The sequence below is a fragment of the Eurosta solidaginis genome, chromosome 3, assembly GCF_040869045.1.
Source record: "Eurosta solidaginis isolate ZX-2024a chromosome 3, ASM4086904v1, whole genome shotgun sequence".
NCBI lineage: Eukaryota > Metazoa > Arthropoda > Insecta > Diptera > Tephritidae > Eurosta > Eurosta solidaginis.
The window spans coordinates 23,526,643-23,544,262 of NC_090321.1; the positions used below are offsets into that span (position 1 = coordinate 23,526,643).

The 17,620-nt window shown below is 37.6% G+C and overlaps 1 protein-coding gene and 1 long non-coding RNA gene across 2 annotated transcripts in view; both read right to left on the reverse strand.

Annotated features, from left to right (window-relative positions):
* The window catches only part of LOC137246283 (senecionine N-oxygenase-like), a 339,460-nt gene that overhangs the window by 219,132 nt on the left and 102,708 nt on the right, over positions 1-17,620 (reverse strand). The window lies entirely within an intron of this gene.
* LOC137243455 (uncharacterized) lies at positions 1,628-2,346 on the reverse strand. Its single transcript, XR_010950530.1, has 3 exons — positions 2,093-2,346; positions 1,967-2,026; positions 1,628-1,898 (listed from the first exon to the last, which is right to left on the reverse strand). It is a non-coding gene; the product is annotated as an uncharacterized lncRNA (long non-coding RNA).

The window sequence follows — 17,620 nt, forward strand, 5'->3', positions numbered from 1 at the left end:
GAATGCAATCTGTGCTCTAAATCTAGCTACAATTTTTCCTAACATTTGTGTTGCTCTACTTATTTTTTGCACCATACCTGTTACAATAGCTAGTGCTGAACATTCCTTCAGTGTTCTTGCAAGGATAAAGAACTTCCATCGATCGTGTTCAACTCAAGAACGCCTTACAGGACTTGGCATGTTTTTTATTGAAGCACCAACAGCGAAACAGTTGGATTTTGACACTATCATAGATAATTTCGCAGCTATTAAGGCCAGGAAAGCCCACTTGTGTTAATTAAACTCTTTTAATATACCAAATTACTACCAAAAAATATTTGTATTGAAATTTAAAAAAATTTATTTCATACAATTAATGCAATATTTAAATAAAACTCTATAAGTAATAAACTGTAGTTATTATACATTTCATGAACATGAAATGGTATATTAACTTTGGTCCGATGTTTGTAATTGTAATTGATCAGGGCGACGAACTGGGTTGATATAGCCATGTCCGTCTGTCCGTCCGTCTGTCTGTTTGAACGCAAACTAGTCCTCAAATTTTGAGATATCTCAATGAAATTTGGCACAAGAATGTATTATATTAGACATTTGTCGGATCCGGTAGGATCGGACCACTATAACATATATCTCCCATACAACCGATCGTTCAGATCAGACGATTTTGATCATTCCTGCCGCAATTTAGAAAGTATAAACCTGAAACTCGGTGATATATATTCTAATATACCATAGAAGATATCTTGAAAAAATCACTTTGATCGGAGCTATATATAGTATATATCCCATACAACCGATCGTTCAGATAGAAAGATTTTTGGTAATTTCTCCCTTAATTTAGAAAGTATAAACGTGAAACTCGGTGCTATATATTTTCATATATCATAGAAGATATCTTGAAAAAATCACTTTGATCGGAGCTATATATAGTATTATCCCATACAACCGATCGTTCAGATAGAAAGATTTTTGGCAATTTCTCCCTTAATTTAGAAAGTATAAACGTGAAACTCGGTAATATATATTTTAATATATCATAGAAGATTTTCTGAAAAAATCTCTTTGATCGGAGCTATATATAGTATATATCCCTTACAACCGATCTTTCTTATAGAAAGGTTTTTGGCAATTTCTCCCTCAATTTCAAATATAAAAACGTTAAACTTGGTGATATTTATTCTAATATATGATAGAAGATTTCATGAAAAAATCATTTCGATCGGAGCTATATATAATATACATCCCATACAACCGATCGTTCAGACAGGAAGATTTTTGGCCATTTCTCCCTTAATTTAGAAAGTACAAACGTGAAACTCGGTGATATATATTTTAATATATCATAGAAGATTTTCTGAAAAAATCACTTTGATCGGAGCTATATATAGAGTAAAGTAGGCAAATATGGACCACCAATCTTTTCTTGGTAAACAATTCACCAAATACATGAGATAATACAATGAAAATAATTTTATTGACTTTAAAAAACAATTCATTTTTATTTTTTATTGCAATAGCATAAATCCAAACTCAAAAAATATTTAAAAAAAATGTAAAAAGTTAAAAATACCCAGAAAGGCGAAAAAAAAAATTAGGGGGTAATATGGACCAGGTAGTTCATATTAGCCGCAGTGTTTACTGTGTACACATGTCGCATATAAATAGATCTTGTTCACAACCAGCACATTCTTCATGCCTCCAATTGTTGCAAGAGACGCATTGAACCCATATCTCACCAGATCGATCTTCCGAATAAAAAGTAGAGCAATATAGGCATTTCGCATCCTCTTTCTCAGCGGCGTTTGCAAATTCTAAAAATTCGTCAGATTCGTCCCGGACGCTATAACTATCATCCAAATCCGAAGAGGATGATGAATTTGTCTTCTTCCTCTTTCCTGAAAAGAAATAAGAAGAAGACGATATTATAAATACTAAATCAAAACCTTTACTTTAATAACTTTACCTGGGCATTTTTCTCTTGCGGAGTTCATTGTTTTCATAACTGATTTGGAAGTGCTGGATTCTTGAATGAAAATAGAGAACGAATGTTTTACAAATTTAATCAAAATGTTTGCTTAAGCAGTCTTACCTGCGAACTTTTCTTTTGCAAAATTAAATTTTTTAATATTTTTCTTGGAGGTGCTGGGCTTATTAGAATGACTATCTTGACGTTTTTTGGTTTCTGTTGTTGTTGTTGTTGTAGCGATTAGGTTACTCCCCGAAGGCTTTGGGGAGTGTTATCGATGTGATGGTCCTTTGTCGGATACAGATCCGATACGCTCCGGTAACACAGCACCATTAAGGTGCTGGCCCGACCATCTCGGGAACGATTTATATGGCCAAATTGAACCTTCAGGCCATCCCTCCCTCCCCACCCCCAAGTTCCATGAGGAGCTTGGGGTCGCCAGAGCCTCGTCTGTTAGTGAAACTGGATTCGCCGCTCGAAGGTGAGGTTGACAATTGGGTTGGAGAAGCTATATGTTGCGCTACACAACCCCTTGAATCCCTTTTTTGGTTTCTCTTAGAGGTTTGCTTTCAGCTGCTTTTTCCAACGAAATTTGTAGTGATTTCTTATACGGAGAAGACGTTAATAACGTCGACTTTCCTGCTGGTCTGCCACGATTAGAACTCTTCGTTTTTTTATAGGAACCGGAGATATTTCCATCGGTGTTATTACCCGAGACGTGGTTTCTGATTCTACTGTGCTTTCGTTATTCAGTATTTCTTCGGGTGATTCGCAAGCGCTTTCACAAATTCGAGGAGGAGAATGTGGTTCTTCCTCATCGGCAGCTAAAAACTCATCATCACGAAATATATGCCTGTTCAGGGGAAATATACCGGTGGTGCGAAATCCATTGATTGCGATTTCCCCACTCTGAACTCGCATATACGCCTTTCCATATAGGTCTGCCATATCGAAGTGCGTCAAAGCTCTGCAATTCGAACGCATCCAAACACGTATTTCTTCCGAAAGATATCTTTTAAGAGGCCACATGAAAGTTTTATCTAGAGGCTGTATTTTGCGGCTTGAGTGAGGAGGGATGGATACGATAGATACGTGGTTTTCTCTAGCCAAATCAAGAATCTCAATATTTCTTGTATGACTTGAATGACCATCTAAGACGAGCAATATTGGTGAAGCAGCTGATGGTTTGACATGTGTTATGAAGTGCTTAAACCATATTGTAAAAATATATGTTTGCACCCAGCCGGACGGATGACATTCGTATATTGATCCTGGCGGCGCTCCTTTTAATAACAAGTCTGAGCGCTTCTTGCGTTGGGTGGGGGAACAAATATTCCACTTGCACTCATACAAACAATAGTTGTGATCGTAGATCCCCTCTCTGCAGATGTTAGGCTTCCAATCTGCCTTTTACCCTTCCTTGACAATACTTGGGGTAATTTTGACGGGACGACGCTTATGCCTGTTTCATCAACGTTAAAAACATTGTTGGCTGAATAAATAAAATTATCCATTTCCTTTTCAAGAATATCAAAAAAGGTATTCACATTATCTTTTGTGAAGCCTCGTGCTCTTGCCAAAGAAGTTCCCGTTGGAGAGCGGAACGCTAAATTTGGGTTCCTCTTTAAAAAACCGCGCAGCCAATCTTTACCCGCAAGCTGATTTTCTTTTGAAAATGGGTGCATAATATTATTTTTTTCAGCCAGTTGATAGGCTAAGTACTTAATATCCATTCTGCTTAGTCCAAATAATTTCGATTCCATCGTCAGAACGTAATCCACCAGCATCTTTTCAAAATGTTCTGGAAAAACAGGCTTACGCCCTAGTTTTGTATTTACGACTTCTTCGATTTCGGAATCTTCCTTTAACAATAGCCTTATTAAAGTTGACTTAGGAACATTGTGCAATTTAGCTGCTTTTAAATAACCACAGGTATTAGATCGTACCGCTGTAATCGCTTTTTTCATTCCTCGGTGTTCCAGTTTTTACGCTTTCCAGGAGCCATATCCTACATTAATAAAATCTTAATGAACTCAAGGATAATAGAGCGAAAAGAGCAAGAATTTTTTCTGCGGGTTATATGGACCACTAGTCCATATTAGCCCCTATAGTGGTAGTCCATATTACCCACAACACGTGCTGTCGAAATAACTGGGTTTAATTCGAACGCTAACGATGTTTAATAAACTATAGCCATTTAAAGTTAGCAAAACATATTTATTAAACGCATGTTATTCGTCCATTTGTTCGTTGCACAATAAATTTTAAATAAAAACGCAAATTCCACTTACTGACATATAATTATCAGCAAACACTATTTCACAAAAAATACTTTTACTCGAATACCCGCACTTCCTGAACGACAAATTCAAACTGAGGAAACTAGCGCGAATAGACAAAGAAATTAAACGAAAATAACGGAGGATGTGACGTCTGAATTTCAAGATAACTGGGTGGACCATATTACCCGCGTGGTCCATATTACCCCCCTTTACTCTAGTATATATCCCATACAACCGATCGTTCAGATAGAAAGGTTTTTGGCAATTTCTCCCTTAATTTCCAATATAAAAACGTTAAACTTGGTGATATTTATTCTAATATATCATAGAAGACTTCATGAAAAAATCATTTCGATCGGAGCTATATATAATATACATCCCATACAACCGATCGTTCAAATAGGAAGATTTTTGGCCATTTCTCCCTTAATTTAGAAAGTATAAACGTGAAACTCGGTGATATATATTCTAATATATCATAGAAGATTTTCTGAAAAAATCACTTTGATCGGAGCTATATATAGTATATATCCCTTACAACCGATCGTTCAGATAGAAAGGTTTTTGGCAATTTCTCCTTTAATTTCCAATATAAAAACGTTAAACTTGGTGATATTTATTCTAATATATCAAAGAAGATTTCATGAAAAAATAATTTCGATCGGAGCTATATATAATATATATCCCATACAACCGATCGTTTAGATAGGAAGATTTTTAGCCATTTCTCCCTTAATTTCCAATATAAAAACGTTAAACTTGGTGATATTTATTCTAATATATAGAAGATTTCCTGAAGAAATCACTTTGATCGGAGCTGTATGTATACAGTATATACCTATCCCATACAACCGATCGTTCAGATAGAAAGATTTTTGGCCATTTCTCCCTTAGTTTTCAAAGTAAACTCGGTGATATATATTTTAATATATCATAGAAGATTTCCTGTAAAAATCATTTCGATCGAAGCTATATATATTATATATCCCATACAACCGATCGTTCAGATAAGGAGGTTTTTTGTCATTTTTATACTCAGTTGAGCAGAGCTCACAGAGTATATTAAGTTTGATTGGATAACGGTTGGTTGTACATATATAAAGGAATCGAGATAGATATAGACTTCCATATATCAAAATAATCAGGATCGAAAAAAAATTTGATTGAGCCATGTCCGTCCGTCCGTCCGTCCGTCCGTCCGTCCGTCCGTCCGTCCGTCCGTCCGTTAACACGATAACTTGAGTAAATTTTGAGGTATCTTGATGAAATTTGGTATGTAGGTTCCTGAGCACTCATCTCAGATCGCTATTTAAAATGAACGATATCGGACTATAACCACGCCCACTTTTTCGATATCGAAAATTTCGAAAAACCGAAAAAGTGCGATAACTCATTACAAAAGACAGATAAAGCGACGAAACTTGGTAGATGGGTTGACGTTATGACGCAGAATAAAAAATTAGTAAGATTTTGGACAATGGGCGTGGCACCGCCCACTTTTACAAGAAGGTAATTTAAAAGTTTTGCAAGCTGTAATTTGGCAGTCGTTGAAGATATCATGATGAAATTTGGCAGGAACGTTACTACTATTACTCTATATGTGCTAAATAAAAATTAGCAAAATTAGATGAAGAACACGCCCACTTTTTAAAAAAAAATTTTTTAAAATTCAAATTTTAACAAAAAATTTAATATCTTTACTGTATATAAGTAAATTAAGTCAAAATTAAACTCCAGTAATGATATGATGCAACAAAATACAAAAATAAAAGAAAATTTCAAAATGGGCGTGGCTCCGCCCATTTTCATTTAGTTTGTCTAGAATACTTTTATTGCCATAAGTCGAACAAAAATTTACCAATCCTTCTCAAATTTGGTAGGAGCATAAATTCTATGACGGTAACTGTTCTCTGTGAAAATGGGCGAAATCGGTGGAAGCCACGCCCAGTTTTTATACACAGTCCACCGTCTGTTCTTCCGCTCGGCCAATTACACAATAACTTGAGCAAAATCCGATATATCTTTACTAAACTTAGCCCACGTACTTACCTGAGCTCACTTTTTCTTGGTATAAAAAATGGGCGAAATCTGACCATAACCACGCCCACTTTATCGATATCGAAAATTACGAAAAATGAAAAAAATGCCATAATTCTATACCAAATACGAAAAAAGGGATGAAACATGGTAACTGGATTGGTTTATTGACGCAAAATATAACTTTGGAAAAAACTTTGTAAAATGGGTGTGACACCTACCATATTAAGTAGAAGAAAATGAAAAAGTTCTACAAGGCGAAATCAACAGCCCTTGGAATCTTTTCAGGAATACTGTTAGTGGTATTGCATATATAAATAAATTAGCAGTACCCGACAGATGATTTTCTGGATCACCTGGTCCACATTTTGGTCGATATCGCGAGAACGCCTTCACATATACATCTAAGGGCCACTCGCTTTTAAAACCCTCATTAATACCTTTAATTTGATATCCATATCGTACAAAAACATACCAGAGTCACCCCTGTCCCACCCTAATGGCGATATCTCGAAAAGGCGTCCACCTATAGACCTAATGCCCCCTCCCTCTTAAAATGCTCAGTAACACCTTTCGTTTGATACCCATATCGTACAAACATTCTAGAGTCACCCCTGGCCCACCCTAATGGCGATATCTCGAAAAGGCGTCCGCCTATAGACCTAGTGTCCACTCCCTCTTAAAATGCTCAGTAACACCTTTCGTTTGATACCCATATCGTACAAACATTCTAGAGTAACCCCTGGCCCACCCTAATGGCGATATCTCGAAAAGGCGTCCACCTATAGACCTAATGCCCACTCCCTCTTAAAATGCTCAGTAACAGCTTTCGTTTGATACCCATATCGTACAAACATTCTAGAGTCACACCTGGCCCACCCTAATGGCGATATTTCGAAAAGGCGTCCACCTATAGAACTAAGGATTACTCCCTTTTAAAATACTCATTACCACCTTTCATTTGATACCCATATCGTACAAACACATTCTAGAGTCACCCTGGCCCCCCCTAATGGCGATATCACGAAAAGGCGTCCACCTATAGACCTAATGTCCACTCCCTCTTAAAATGCTCAGTAACACCTTTCGTTTGATACCCATATCGTACAAACATTCTAGAGTCACCCCTGGCCCACCTTAATGGCGATATCTCGAAAAGGCGTCCACCTAGAGACCTAATGTCCACTCCCTCTTAAAATGCTTAGTAACACCTTTCGTTTGATACCCATATCGTACAAACATTCTAGAGTCACCCCTGTCCCACCCTAATGGCGATATCTCGAAAAGGCGTCCACCTATAGACCTAATGCCCACTCCCTTTTAAAATGCTCAGTAACACCTTTCGTTTGATACCCATATCGTACAAACATTCTAGAGTCACACCTGGCCCACCCTAATGGCGATATCTCGAAAAGGCGTCCACCTATAGAACTAAGGATTACTCCCTTTTAAAATACTCATTACCACCTTTCATTTGATACCCATATCGTACAAACACATTCTAGAGTCACCCTGGCCCACTCTAATGGCGATATCTCGAAAAGGCGTCCACCTATAGACCTAATGACCACTCCCTCTTAAAATGCTCAGTAACACCTTTCGTTTGATACCCATACCGTACAAACATTCTAGAGTCACCCTTGGTCCAGCTTTATGGCGATATCTCGAAAAGGCGTCCACCTATAAAACTAAGGATTACTCCCTTTTAAAATACTCATTACCACCTTTCATTTGATACCCATATCGTACAAACACATTCTAGAGTCACCCTGCCCCACCCTAATGGCGATATCTCGAAAAGGCGTCCACCTATAGACCTAATGCCCACTCCCTCTTAAAATGCTCAGTAACACCTTTCGTTTGATACCCATATCGTACAAATATTCTAGAGTCACCCTTGGTCCACCTTTATGGCGATATCTCGAAAAGGCGTCCACCTATAGAACTAAGGATTACTCCCTTTTAAAATACTCCTTACCACCTTCCATTTGATACCCATATCGTACAAACACATTCTAGAGTCACCCCTGGCCCACCCTAATGGCGATATCTCGAAAAGGCGTCCACCTATAGACCTAATGCCCACTCCCTCTTAAAATGCTCAGTAACACCTTTCGTTTGATACCCATACCGTACAAACATTCTAGAGTCACCCCTGGCCCACCCTAATGGCGATATCTCGAAAAGGCGTCCACCTATAGACCTAATGCCCACTCCCTCTTAAAATGCTCAGTAACACCTTTCATTTGATTCCCATATCGTACAAACACATTCTAGAGACACCCCTGGTCCACCTTTATGGCGATATCTCGAAACGGCGTCCACCTATGGAACTAAGGATCACTCCTTTTCAAAATACTCATTAACAGCTTTCATTTGATACCCATATCGTACAAACACATTATAGAATCACCCCTGGTCCACCTTAATGGGGACATCTCGAAAAGGCGTCCACCGATAGACCTAAGTCCCACTCCCTCTTAAAATGCTCAGTAACACCTTTCATTTGATACCCATATCGTACAAACAAATTCTAGAGTCAGTCCTGGTCTACCTTTATGGCGATATCCCTAAATGGCGTTCATCCATAGAACTATGGCCTACTCTCTCTTAAAATACTCTTTAATACCTTTCATTTGATACACATGTTATACAACCACATTCCAGGATTACCCCAGATTGATTTTCCTTATTTTGTCTCCATAGCTCTCAACTGAGTATGTTATGTTCGGTTACACCCGAACTTAGCCTTCCTTACTTGTTTATTTTATATTTATCTTAAAAATCGTTAAGGTATGTAGATCTGTTCACTATATATTTCTTATCTTATACATCCGAATATTTGGAGATTACGAACGGGATAAGATTATTGTTCAGCCCCATTTATGAAAGGTATGAAGTATTCGGCACATGCGAAGACAGTCCCGTCCTTACTTGTTTTTTCATTAGTTTCCACACCGATTTTTAAAGTGTAATATTTCTCGCAATCAATATAATAATTTATTTTCTACAAATATATTAATACTTTATGAAGAATATGTATATTTTTATGTAAACATATTTACTCATATGTTAAATCTATATGAATGTGTAGATAAATTAAAGTTCGTAACTATATATTCATTGAATATAATATACGTGTATGCATGTGTACGCTTAAATATACTTGTATTTATAAATGCATATAAATATGTAAAAGATGGTAATTTTGGTTTTGAGAATTTGTTCATTTTAGTATGGGGGCCCGAATTTTCTGTCGGCGGCCCTGATCAGAAGGGAAACATAAATACTCCCCGAAGAAAACATTTTTTAACGTAAACCAAGGTATTCTCGAAACCTCTTTTGGTTGTAAATCCAGTCATACCGAGTAACAAATAGATTTCCTTTTTTTAATTTCGGTTACTTAATTAGTACCGGTCAAGATTTTGGCGTTTGAGATATTAGTTTTGGTTTGACATTCGAATTTGGTTGTCCTTCGATTTCGATATCGGCACCGGTTCGGTTTTGGTCCAAGTCCCGCTATGGGAATTTCTTCCGGTCTAGAGTTTTGTTTCAATTTGTATTCTGTTTATAATTCCGCTGTTGTTGTTGTATAATCCCGCTCGGTTTAAGGTTTTGTTTAAGGTTTGGTTTGAGAAATTAGATCGGATCGATGACATCAGCATCAATGGCGAAAGAACGCTCTATTAATTTTTTATTTAAGCCTTATAAGCTTTTAGCGAACTCGATCTTTGCTACTCGTGGGTTTATAATAATAAGCTTTATGAGTTCTACGCAGATATGCGCATAGCGCAACGAATAAAATCTCAAAGTCTACGTTGGCTAGACTGTGCTCTGCGAATGGATGACGATGTTCCGTCTCCGTATTTGTGGACAGAGGAAGAAGGCGACTAAGGCCGCTAGGGTTAGCGAGGCAGTTGGAATAACACTTGATCTCCCTTGGTGCAAACAATTGGCGCCAGTTATCGCGAATAGAAAGCTGAGTTGACTTTTTACGAGACAGCAAAAATACCCTTGGTGATATTGATGAATATTCGTATGAAATTTGCTGATTTTAGTGACTTGGTAAACACTTTCCACTACCTATAGGTGCCTAATATTAGTATTAACCAAACAATGACGGTAGAGCTTCGCTCAATAGCCACTGAAGAGAAGACAAAATGTTTAGAAGGAAAGCAATGTTTCTCTTCACCAACAAGTCCATAATTGACTGGTGCGTGAAAGCTGGTGTTTTTGCCGAGCAGCTTATGGTTGCTCTTTCGTTTCGCCTTTTTGACGCGGCAAGTATCTTCTAAATTTAAAACTTTTGGAAGCTATATACTGCGGGAGCTTAACTAAGTTGAAAAATGCTCCATTAAGAATATCGGCAGACTTACAGACCCCGGGTTTGAACTTATCATTACAGTGAAGATCTGTTGGAATATTTATTTTTTATATTCACAATATTTTTTAGTCCATTTTTAAGTAAGGTTCTCCAAGGTACAATTGTTCTAAACAGGTGGTTCCCCTTGAAACCAAAATAGACAAACGGTTTCTTGGAATATTCTGAAGAAGACATCACTCTCCTTATCAAAGACCGAGAAACAAAATTGATCACGTCGTGATGCCGACCGAAAGCTTCAGTCACCTGGATGTGCGAACTTTGCGCAGTCCAAATATTGACACGGACTATTATCTTATCACAGCGAAGATACGCACAGGCCTCTGTGGCCCAATTCACGCGATAAAGATACTGAAGGCAGTGCCCTATAATAACGCCAATCATGAGCCTACGTTCCTCTTTGTATAGTCATAAGAGTCGCATTGTGTAGTATAGATCGTGTCTTAAGAGTTGCATACGATCTTTGACCAGATTAACTGATTCGGAAATTGAGAAAAAATTTAAAACAAATTTTAAAAGTATCGTACACCTATCAACTCAAAATAGCGCAATTTTCAGAAAACACGAAGAACTAACTGCCTCCTCATTTCCGCCAATGCAATTTTAATTTTTTACTAAGATTTCTCTCGCTGAAAAGTGGAGGTATTGATAAACTGAGTATACAGTTCTGTAAGTTTTGAATTGCGGAGCCCGGTGGTACTCGAAATTTCCAATTTTTGAGTTATATCCTTTTTGATCTATCTTGTAAAAAGCTAAAATGCCAACACTGTTTATGAGATTTGTATAGATGCCCTTAAAAATGAAGTTGCATACTTTTAGGCGAACCAAAACCTGCTTTCCTCGCGTTCCAATGAACAGTAATCCAGATACCGATAAAAACTTAACATGCAAATGCAACAACAAATTGATCCATATGGATCCTATTGTTGTTGCATTTGCATATTAAATTTCTATCCGTATCTGGATCACGCTTCATTGGAACGCAACATTTAAGGATCTAAATTTAAGGCCCTGTCAAAATTTACATATTCATAACCATTGTGAATGATAACTAAGTGTGATATCTTATCTGTCAAATGCCTGACAGGATGTTCAATATGGCTACTTTATAGCGTTTTGACAGGGTGTTCAACATGGCGGCGCCTATCTTCAGCGGGCGATAGAAAGAGATACAGAATGAGACAGCGATAGTCAAATACAAATCAGGTGATCCAATCACTTTGGAATTTTGAGTCTATGCAGAAGATATCACAATTAGTTACCATTCACAATGTTCATAACGCCGTAGTCACAACCATATTTTTACTTTTTTCGATAACGAAAATTTCGAAGAATGGTAAAATGCGATAATTTATTACCAAATATGTACCGATAATGTGATATAATTCGATATGTGAGTTTACTTTCTGACAGAAAATAGAAATTCGGTAAAGTTTTGGAAATTGGGTGTGGCACTGCTCACATTTAAAACGCCGTAAATCAAAAACAGTTTAAGATTTCTTATTGAAATATGGCATGGGAGGATGGTTTAGAAGATTCAATGTAGTCATATTAAATCGTTCTCGAGATGACAGGATTCCTTCGCGGAGTGTCTCTATCACTACGACAACAGCTAAGACCGCTTTTTATACCTAACCTTATGTCTGATTCGTCCGACAATTAACACGAAAGTTCAACCAAAAATTTAGATATCTTTAAAATACTGATAAAGTTATGACTCTTGGCGAATGGATTAACTTTATATAGCAAAACATAAATAATGGATTTGCGACTCTTTGTTTCGAGAGAGCGCTGTCAAAATGCACAGTTTTGTCAATGATGCCACTCCAAACAAAAATTAATGGATCTGAATATGCAATTTTTGACACACATTTCGGCGATTTTATAGTTTCAATGATTTAATGAAATGATAGTCGAAAAATATTCATTTCTTTAAACTTATTTTACAATAATGCGACTAGTTAGAGTTAAATATAAACAAATCTAAGTAAAATTTACATGTTGATTAAATTATTTAGACAAATATTGTAACGCTTTTACTCAAAGTGAAAAACAAACATTCTTTTGAAATTTGAGTAAATCGGACCTAGGATATAATAGTTAACATCATTTAGTGGATAATAGGGCTTATCTTACATGTCTGACGTTCCAAGTTATGTGATCAAAATGCACTGGTGGCATCGGGACTTCATATTTACAAAACCTGTTTGTGATAGCTTTTGAATAGGAAATAATATTTACCCTCCGCCTTCGAACTAATAATATTTACACTAAAACAAAACGTTTACCGAAAATTTTGGCCCGTTTTTCGTATAAACTGGCAAATTTTTTGATCTGGCACCCGCTTCAGCTGGCGCGAGGAATTTATCTGTGTTTGTTGCTAGCACAAATTTTGGATAAATCCCTCGTAAGAGCGAAAAAAGGAGAGCGTAAAAAAATTTTCGTATCAAGGCATCTTTGGCAGAACTGTCGCATTGAATCGCAGGTGGTTCTAACCTAGTCACAGCCTTCAATTAATTTGTTTAACTACATCAAGCTCAGACTTCAGCACTGTTTGCACAAGTGTGGCTTATAACTATCCCGCTCTGTATCTGATTAGCACACGTTCAGAGGAAGTCAATAAACTTATAACGCGAAACTGTCGTTTAGTGAGACCGTCTCACATTTTCACTGCAGGGTTGTTATAAATGTGTTTATTTGACATATGTGTCAATACAAATCAGGTATACTACGCATCTACATGGCCGTATGAAGGGGGGGAGGGGGAGGTAGCGTTGCCCCACCCTTCGCGAACTAAGAACAGACAACTGAAAGTTAAACATCAGCAACATAAAAGGTTTTAATTCCTCACCTTTTTTCAAATTATGAGCTTAATAATATTTATTTACATACATTTATTAATAACTACATACACATACATAATACTTACCTATTCTTGCTAATAAAGTAACTAAAATAATAAATAACTTTGAATAAGATGAAGATGAGTCTTAAAGACATTGAAAACAAATTTGCCGATGTCAAGGTTTTTTAAAATGTATATGGTATCGATAATGAATTGGAATGATGGTACAGAGCTTGCCAAAATCAGGGACCAACAGATCTTGTATGTGCCTTCGAGAAGACAGCATTCCATCCAAAAATAAGAAAAGCACTTGAAATTCTGCTTGCAATGCCCTGCACAACCGCAACTGTGGAACTCTCATTCAGCAATCTTAATGGTAAATAAAGCTTTTTTAAATATATTTATTGTATTTTTTTTTTTTCAAAGGTTTATGTATGCTGAGTGCTCACAGAAAATTGGTAGCGGAAAATGATACGGAGTTAAAAGATCTAATTTGAGATGAATTTACAATAAATCCTCGAAGAATTATACTTACTTAGCAGATTTTCTAATACTCAGAGAATGAGTAATGCAATTTAAAATACATCTCTGTAACTGAATAAAGTATGTGGAAAAATACAATTTTGTTGAATCTCAAACTCACTTGGGGGATCACATTTCTAAAGTAATTACACCTTGTACTAACTATTAAATTAATCTATCTAATTAAACAAAATTTTGAATTACCAAATCCTAGACATGGTAGATATTTTAGGGACCTCTTCATAAATAAATAAAAATTTTAACGGACTGCTAGAGTCCACAGTTGGGTCTATAAAGCATGCTTCGCTTTTACCTAGACATTATTACTTGTTATACTTATAAATACGCTATATATGTATCTGAAATTAAAAAAAAAAAATTGGCTCTCTCACCCCCCCTTGTGAAAGGCTGGATACGCCCTTCCGCACTACTCAATAATATATAGCAACCTTAACCCTCTATTATATAAAGTTGCTATAAATAGAGGTATGTTGGTAGAAGTTTAATTCGGAACGTAAGCATAGTCATATAGACCACACAGTCATCGTCATGTTGAAGAGCTGTCGATCAAAGTTTTACAGATAAAATATCTCACTTGTTGGATACGCAATAATTTTCCATTTCCCCAATTATGTACAATGCTTTACTACTCTGCAGCGAATATGGGTAACACGAAGCCTTAGTTTCACACTACAGATTTAATAACTACTTCCGAACTGGCGCTGGTCAGATGCAGTGTGGGACAATTGGCAACCCACAGTGCTTGAGTCTAAGCAATATGACTTTATAGTGTCAGTTGAAACCAGTGCGAGGTTCAGATTTATAATTAGTACATGTCCTATTGCAGTAGTAATGTGCAAGTTCGGAACTAGTGCGATTCGCTGCAGGGCACTTATAAGAACAAAAATAAATACAACAAGTAAGGAAGGCTAAGTTCGGGTGTAACCGAACATAACATACTCAGTTGAGAGCTATGGAGACAAAATAAGGAAAATCAATCTGGGGTAATCCTGGAATGTGGTTGTATAACATGTGTATCAAATGAAAGGTATTAAAGAGTATTTTAAGAGAGAGTAGGCCATAGTTCTATGGATGAACGCCATTTAGGGATATCGCCATAAAGGTAGACCAGGACTGACTCTAGAATTTGTTTGTACGATATGGGTATCAAATGAAAGGTGTTACTGAGCATTTTAAGAGGGAGTGGGACTTAGGTCTATCGGTGGACGCCTTTTCGAGATGTCCCCATTAAGGTGGACCAGGGGTGATTCTATAATGTGTTTGTACGATATGGGTATCAAATGAAAGCTGTTAATGAGTATTTTGAAAAGGAGTGATCCTTAGTTCCATAGGTGGACGCCGTTTCGAGATATCGCCATAAAGGTGGACCAGGGGTGTCTCTAGAATGTGTTTGTACGATATGGGAATCAAATGAAAGGTGTTACTGAGCATTTTAAGAGGGAGTGGGCATTAGGTCTATAGGTGGACGCCTTTTCGAGATATCGCCATTAGGGTGGGCCAGGGGTGACTCTAGAATGTTTGTACGGTATGGGTATCAAACGAAAGGTGTTACTGAGCATTTTAAGAGGGAGTGGGCATTAGGTCTATAGGTGGACGCCTTTTCGAGATATCGCCATTAGGGTGGGCCAGGGGTGACTCTAGAATGTGTTTGTACGATATGGGTATCAAATGGAAGGTGGTAAGGAGTATTTTAAAAGGGAGTAATCCTTAGTTCTATAGGTGGACGCCTTTTCGAGATATCGCCATAAAGGTGGACCAAGGGTGACTCTAGAATATTTGTACGATATGGGTATCAAACGAAAGGTGTTACTGAGCATTTTAAGAGGGAGTGGGCATTAGGTCTATAGGTGGACGCCTTTTCGAGATATCGCCATTAGGGTGGGGCAGGGTGACTCTAGAATGTGTTTGTACGATATGGGTATCAAATGAAAGGTGGTAATGAGTATTTTAAAAGGGAGTAATCCTTAGTTTTATAGGTGGACGCCTTTTCGAGATATCGCCATAAAGCTGGACCAAGGGTGACTCTAGAATGTTTGTACGGTATGGGTATCAAACGAAAGGTGTTACTGAGCATTTTAAGAGGGAGTGGTCATTAGGTCTATAGGTGGACGCCTTTTCGAGATATCGCCATTAGAGTGGGCCAGGGTGACTCTAGAATGTGTTTGTACGATATGGGTATCAAATGAAAGGTGGTAATGAGTATTTTAAAAGGGAGTAATCCTTAGTTCTATAGGTGGACGCCTTTTCGAGATATCGCCATTAGGGTGGGCCAGGTGTGACTCTAGAATGTTTGTACGATATGGGTATCAAACGAAAGGTGTTACTGAGCATTTTAAAAGGGAGTGGGCATTAGGTCTATAGGTGGACGCCTTTTCGAGATATCGCCATTAGGGTGGGACAGGGGTGACTCTAGAATGTTTGTACGATATGGGTATCAAACGAAAGGTGTTACTAAGCATTTTAAGAGGGAGTGGACATTAGGTCTCTAGGTGGACGCCTTTTCGAGATATCGCCATTAAGGTGGGCCAGGGGTGACTCTAGAATGTTTGTACGATATGGGTATCAAACGAAAGGTGTTACTGAGCATTTTAAGAGGGAGTGGACATTAGGTCTATAGGTGGACGCCTTTTCGTGATATCGCCATTAGGGGGGGCCAGGGTGACTCTAGAATGTGTTTGTACGATATGGGTATCAAATGAAAGGTGGTAATGAGTATTTTAAAAGGGAGTAATCCTTAGTTCTATAGGTGGACGCCTTTTCGAAATATCGCCATTAGGGTGGGCCAGGTGTGACTCTAGAATGTTTGTACGATATGGGTATCAAACGAAAGCTGTTACTGAGCATTTTAAGAGGGAGTGGGCATTAGGTCTATAGGTGGACGCCTTTTCGAGATATCGCCATTAGGGTGGGCCAGGGGTTACTCTAGAATGTTTGTACGATATGGGTATCAAACGAAAGGTGTTACTGAGCATTTTAAGAGGGAGTGGACACTAGGTCTATAGGCGGACGCCTTTTCGAGATATCGCCATTAGGGTGGGCCAGGGGTGACTCTAGAATGTTTGTACGATATGGGTATCAAACGAAAGGTGTTACTGAGCATTTTAAGAGGGAGGGGGCATTAGGTCTATAGGTGGACGCCTTTTCGAGATATCGCCATTAGGGTGGGACAGGGGTGACTCTGGTATGTTTTTGTACGATATGGATATCAAATTAAAGGTATTAATGAGGGTTTTAAAAGCGAGTGGCCCTTAGATGTATATGTGAAGGCGTTCTCGCGATATCGACCAAAATGTGGACCAGGTGATCCAGAAAATCATCTGTCGGGTACTGCTAATTTATTTATATATGCAATACCACTAACAGTATTCCTGAAAAGATTCCAAGGGCTGTTGATTTCGCCTTGTAGAACTTTTTCATTTTCTTCTACTTAATATGGTAGGTGTCACACCCATTTTACAAAGTTTTTTCCAAAGTTATATTTTGCGTCAATAAACCAATCCAGTTACCATGTTTCATCCCTTTTTTCGTATTTGGTATAGAATTATGGCATTTTTTTCATTTTT